This window comes from Dromaius novaehollandiae, chromosome 2 (genome assembly GCF_036370855.1).
Source record: "Dromaius novaehollandiae isolate bDroNov1 chromosome 2, bDroNov1.hap1, whole genome shotgun sequence".
In the NCBI taxonomy this organism is placed as follows: domain Eukaryota; kingdom Metazoa; phylum Chordata; class Aves; order Casuariiformes; family Dromaiidae; genus Dromaius; species Dromaius novaehollandiae.
This window is the reverse complement of record NC_088099.1, coordinates 104,178,230-104,184,320: the sequence shown is the minus strand read 5'-3', so window position 1 is coordinate 104,184,320 and position 6,091 is coordinate 104,178,230. Positions and strand designations below refer to the sequence as shown.

General features: G+C 42.2%; 1 long non-coding RNA gene across 1 annotated transcript; it reads right to left on the bottom strand.

The window, feature by feature from the left end:
- Positions 1 to 1,391: 1,391 nt before the first annotated feature.
- On the bottom strand, positions 1,392 to 5,319 carry LOC112991988 (uncharacterized). Its single transcript, XR_003261410.2, has 3 exons — positions 4,777 to 5,319; positions 3,995 to 4,080; positions 1,392 to 1,508 (listed from the first exon to the last, which is right to left on the bottom strand). It is a non-coding gene; the product is annotated as an uncharacterized LOC112991988 (long non-coding RNA).
- Positions 5,320 to 6,091: the final 772 nt, after the last annotated feature.

Below are 6,091 nucleotides of genomic sequence, written 5' to 3'. Positions count from 1 at the left end.
AAGGTACTTGGCCTAGAAATTCTTGATTTCTATTAAGAGTTGTGTGGCAACATCCTGGAAACAATTTGAGACCCTTGTCATTTCCTCCCTGCTTCTTCTGTGGGCACTTATTTGATTTACAGGCTTTAGCTTTTGAATACAAGTTGGTACTTTAGGATCCACTTCTCGTTCACTATTAGTACTAAGATATGTCAGTCACAGACATGCCCAGACTGTTGGACAGTAGTACTTCGAGCTTCCTTTGCAGCACAACAAGCAGGTGTTGGTTTTGCCCTGGATTCCTAACAGCATTTGGGTTTTATTCAATAAGGAATAATAATCAGCCCTTGAAAGCCCTTGAAAGAGGCCTAGTAACACATCACAGAGCTGCTCTGCATGAAGCACTTCTTCACACAGGCACACTGAATTTCCCTTCTACCTAATTTCTGAAAATGGCAACCTGTATTGTTTGGTTAATGAAATATTAGTTTATATACCAACCATCTCCATTAGAAAACAGTTAGGCCCTGATCTCTATTCTTTTATCTTTATGATAGCCGATGGGGGAAAATTGTTTGGTCAATTAGCTGTTAATGCTGTGGCAGCAGTTTCTTATTTGAAATTCCAGATAGACAAGTCAGGCCAGATTCTATTATTGTTAATCAATAAATCTCAGAATACAATGTCAAAGAAACCCACGTTCCCTCAATAGTATCATTAATAACATTGGTGGAGCTTAAATAAGAGTTCCAAAAGATTTAACAAGACACCTTGAAATTAAGTGCATTATATTCCAAACATTATTTCAAGCTTCACAATGAACGAGGGATCATTAACTGAGCACCTATTGAGGATGATAGCTATAATCAGGAAAAAGCTGATTAAGGTTGCCATGTTTTGAAAGATTGTAAGGCCACTGTTTATTTTACAAAGCAGCAATACTAGGGACAGTGACAAGTTGTTATAATTACAGTACCTCAACCACCGAATGCAATGTGTTCAGTTAAAAAACTTAAAATATGGATTTTTTTTTTTTTTGATCTGTAACTGGGCAGGGTGCTCTGCAGTGCAGGTATCAGCAGCATCAGTAAAGAAGTGACCTTGTGCCCTTGGCTGCAGCTGAGCCAGGCCACCAGGAAAGAACATGCCTGCAGGAGGGTAAGTAAGGGCAAAAATTGACTGAAACGAGAATTTCAGCTCTCTCTTTGCCACTGCTCTATTAGTGGTTTTTGTTATTGAAGCAAGGAATTCCCAAGCGTGTATGGAAAGCAGATCCTATTCATTTTGAGCATCTCATCTGACTAACTCACTTTGTAATCTAAAATTAGGGAGTCCCGGGGGAATATAATCTCTTTTGGTCTTCTTTTCTGCTGAGGTAATACTATTCGATTGTAAGAAGTTACACAAAGGGATCAAGCCCATTATACCCTTTATTTGGTTCAGGTTCACCTTTGGCTTCTCTGACTCCTCATTAGCCATCTGCGAGATCAGTTCAATGTGCCAACAGCTTCAGATGTTGCATCATTTGCCTGAGAGGGACAGCAAGAAGGAATGAGAAATGTTATATTGGAGGCTGCATCATTCCTTCAAGTTTTACTTTATTCGGCAGAACAAAGGCTGGCTACAATCACACAGATGCCTCTCTATATACCCTCTGGTGGTACACATACCCCATATCAGCTGTATCCACATGGATACCCATACCTCGGTCTCCGTTGATTGCACAGTCCATTTCATTTGGAAAACCACAGCATTTCTCAGGGGTTGTGGCAATGCCTGGCATTTTACACTATCCCAGATTACATCCTTCAAAATAAGGACTTTGGAGTTTTTGGAGACAAGAAGTTGCTGGAATAAAGAACAAGGCACTCCACATTCTTCCCTAAAGGAGGTCCAACTCACAGGAGTGCTGTTAAGAGACTCAGCTTAATCCTTAGATTTCAGTCACCAGACCACGGCTATCCCACAGCAGAGGCTGACAAAAAGCACTTCTTTTCTGCTGACTGCTACAGGATAACAAGTGACCAATATAAAAGCCAGCACCCTATGGAGAATGAGCCCCAGCATCATACACTTGATGGGAGGGTGGGGAGAAAGGAAATCCCAGTACCCCATTAATTCCCAATTAATTATTACGTGGCTCTTTGTTGCCATTTTAAACACACAAGGTTTCTTCTCACCCAACTTTTAATAGGGCATAGTCACCTAGTCTGTAGCTTGACTTTGGCTTTCCCAGTTTTCTGTGGTAAGCAAGGATGTCATCAGCAAGTGGAAAATGATGTCTTTTTCCTCTAGTATTTCTTGCTAATCACCTGAAACCATCCCAGCTGAGGCTGCCAGTGGAGCATTGCAGCCAGGGCTAGCCAGGTGTGACAGGTCTCTGGGCAGGGAAAGAGCAGAGAGGCACACAAGGTGGCAGGGAGAGAACCAGAGGGGTAGCTACAGCTCATCTCTCAGTTACAGTTCATCTCATCATCTACAGCTCAGTACTTCAGGCCTAGGGAGCAATGCCTAAGCCTCTAAACATAGAAGGCTTTAATTCAGTGTAGACTACCTAGACCTCCTGGTAGGCCTCAGGCAGCTGAAGCACAGTATGGCCCAACCTTATCTTCTATAGGGAAAGATGAGGCACATTCAGATCACTTTTTGACATTAGAGTAGACCCCCATCTGATCCTGTTTGCATCCAGATGTACTGCGTTTACACACTTTCAAGCTCACTCCAAATCCATGAGGACACAGCATTATGTTGTCCAACATAATCTGTGCTAAATGCTCTAAGACGGGTGAGGTTTGTACACAGAGGTAATAGCTCTTAGCACCATAACTGATATCCCAAAGAAATGGGCTCTCAGGCATATAAATCCATCCTCAAGTCTTGAGGCTTGCTGGTTTTCTTCAGCTCTATCATTTGTTCCAATAAGAGATTTTAAATCTTCCTACAGCTTATGCCTCACAACCTCAGGCGATCGCTGCCAGTAACAACACAACTACAGGACATTATGTCCCTACAGACAGGGAAGCATACATAAGCTGCACAACACCTTTCATAGAAAAGCACAATGATTTCAGTGGTTTGGCCATTTCTAAATTAAAAGTGTCAGAAATTGTTCATTTTTGAATTTTCTGTGTAAAAAAGTCCAATACACATTTTTTTTCCCCACCAAACCTGACTACATTGCACATCTGCAATCCCCACAGAATACACTCTACTAGGAAGCAATGGGAAACAGCTGGGGCTCCCCTTGCAGTTGTGCTCCAGGCTGTGGTGAGCCAGGTGCTGGATGTAGTATATAGCCTGCCTTTTTGTGATAAGCCACTTTCTTCCATTCAAACAATACAGAGGAAATTTGAATTTAAAATGGGAAAAAAACAAGGCCAAAGGACTATGAATACAGTTTGGAGTGGGGATTCTGTTGTAATGGAAGGGAAAACTGGGAGCACCAGGATTGGTTGTAATTGGATCTAGAAATGAGAAGGTCAAGACTGGGGCCACAAAGGTATCTAGGGCTGACAAGGGAGAGCGCGCATACAACAAGGAGTGGAACAAAAAAGTCTATGCCTGGTTCAGTATACTCCTTCCCAAATCTGGGATGAAACCAGGATACCCAGACCTCATTGTTCCCCTGCCATGGGTAAACATTTGTCCAACTCCTGGTAGAGGGATCCCACTGATCTGCCTGGAGAATTCAGCCTGCCACTGCCATCAGCTAGTCCATGTGGTGGGTTGAGTGATCCACCAGCTGATGAATCACACAGACTTCAAATTCACAGAGCTGGATTTTTTGTTGGGGTTGTTTCTTTTCTTTTAGGTTAATATAGATGCTCATGCATAACTTCCTACAAGTATATGAACACTTTAAAACCCTCACAGAAGAGAGCAAGGCATGTCAGACACCATAATCCTTATGCAAAAGGAGACTGATTTATTAAACAAACTTGAATAAGATCACCACATATGATTTTTTCCCATGGCATCCCTGCCTCATTCAATACAAAGAATGAAGAGTACTTACTTCATCGGCAGTCATTCGATATTTTGTTTTCTTCTTGTCACTCAGCATGTGGCCCTTCGCCTTCTTCATGGTGCACTGTTCAAACCCTGCTGGGGGGACAGAATTCTTAATTTCCTTATGGCCTCATCCACAGTGCACATCACTACAGTATCCGAGTGCTTTGGAAGTATTAACAAACTTAGTTATGCAATCCCCCTGGAAATGCTGTATTTACCCTCATTTTACAGGAAGGCAACTGACACACAGAAAGATGTAACTTTCTAGAAAGTTCAATATTATGTATTCAGAGCACATATTCAAACTAAAAATTTCAGTTTAAATTTTGAGGGTTTAACACGCCTGCAAGTAAGACTCCAGGTGGGCACACCCAGAACGTTAACTGGGAACAACTGATAGGTGCAAAACATCTGCAGCACCTCACAGCAGCTGTGTGGCACAGCCTGGGAAAGGATCCTTTTCTCTAGGGCCACATTCAGCTGACAAATACCCTTCTCCTTCTGCCAATGTCTGCCTTATTTGCCACAGGCCTTTCAACTTTTGCTGTTAGTGGAGAAAAAGTAGAAGACAGATTCAGAGTGAACAGGAGTGGAAGGGACCTGGAAGTCATCTATGCCGTTAATAGCAAAGCATTAGTGTAGAGTCACCTGGAAAGATGGTGGCAGTGCCAGTCATCGAAGCATGAGACCAACGCCAGGAATGGAGCTATTTCTGCTATTGGAACTGTTTGCAGGTTCTTCTTGGAGTCTAACCTAAATCTCCTCAGTACAGCTTAAGCCCATTACCTTTTGTCCTATCGCGCATGGACAGCAAGACCAGGTAATGTTCTTCTCCTTTGGAGGAATCACCTTCATCCCACAGCTCCAGCTTCTCACCAGAGCAGACACACTGAGAGCATTCATGAGGCTGAGATCCTGCTGGAAAAGTAGTATGTGATCACATAAGAATTGTGTCCACAATACCTAGAGATGGGGTGAAAGGAGGAGCAAATTAAGAGTATGCAGGCATCCTTGATGCTTGCACTTCTTAACCATGTCTTTGCCACCATTATGATTTTCCTCTAACATCGTTCTTCGTAAGTCTATTTATGCAGATGCATATTTTAGCAAGCACCACACAAACTCAGAAACTGATGCGATAGGTATCACTACAGCAGTCAAACGGCACAGATCTGGCAACAGCCCTTCTCAAAAACATAACCAGAACATTGTTTGAAGTTCTAAAATTCAGTCTTTGATGTTTCAAGCATGTATTTCCTCTAATACTTTTAAACAAAAATCCAATTAAAGTTATCAGCCACTGACACTGACATGTTTGATGTTGATTAGCAACTCTGCATTAAATTAAAATTTGTGTCCAAATTATTCCACCATGTGGCTGGCCACAAACTGCCCAGAAGCAATTATACTCTTTCAATCTTACCTCATTTTCTGAGAACAAAAGTGAAGATAGTGGGAGGTTCTCACTGGGAAGAGAATTTACTGCTCATACTATCAAAGTTTCTAAGAAAAGAGTTAAACAGATACTTAACTGGTGGGGATAAAAAGCATTACCCATTGGGTTTCACTACCGCTGGTACCATCTGATGTAGCTCAAGAGATGGTGTGAATGCATTCAGCCAGCAGGATTCTCTTCTGTCAGGGGTTTAAGAGTTCAGGTGGAACACCAGTTATTCAAGGTGAATTTCATGAAAGCCAGATAGTAAGGAACAGCTTGCAAAAAAAAATTATCAATCTTTAAATCAGCTGCCCCAAGACTCCCTGCCACTACTGTGTGTTTCTTCAGCTGCAGAATGAAATAGCAACAAATTCCCCTCTGTGAAGACTTAGGGGTTGATTGCTTCATCCTGCCTGGGATGAGGCTCACTGCAAGGGCTATGCTTTTGCCTGGAGAGGCTTGCTTACTCAGGAGGGTCTGCTTTCAGGTTGCTGAAAGCACCTATCAGGCAGGAGTGTATATATGTGTTAAGAGGTGGGGAGGGGAAGGGATAATTGTTTTTAAGAGTTTAATTGGATGGAAAGATAAACAGTTGATGTAGTTCATTGTGCTCAAGTGAAGCAAGTTTGGCCTAAAAAGCAAAACAAGCAAAACAAACAAAAC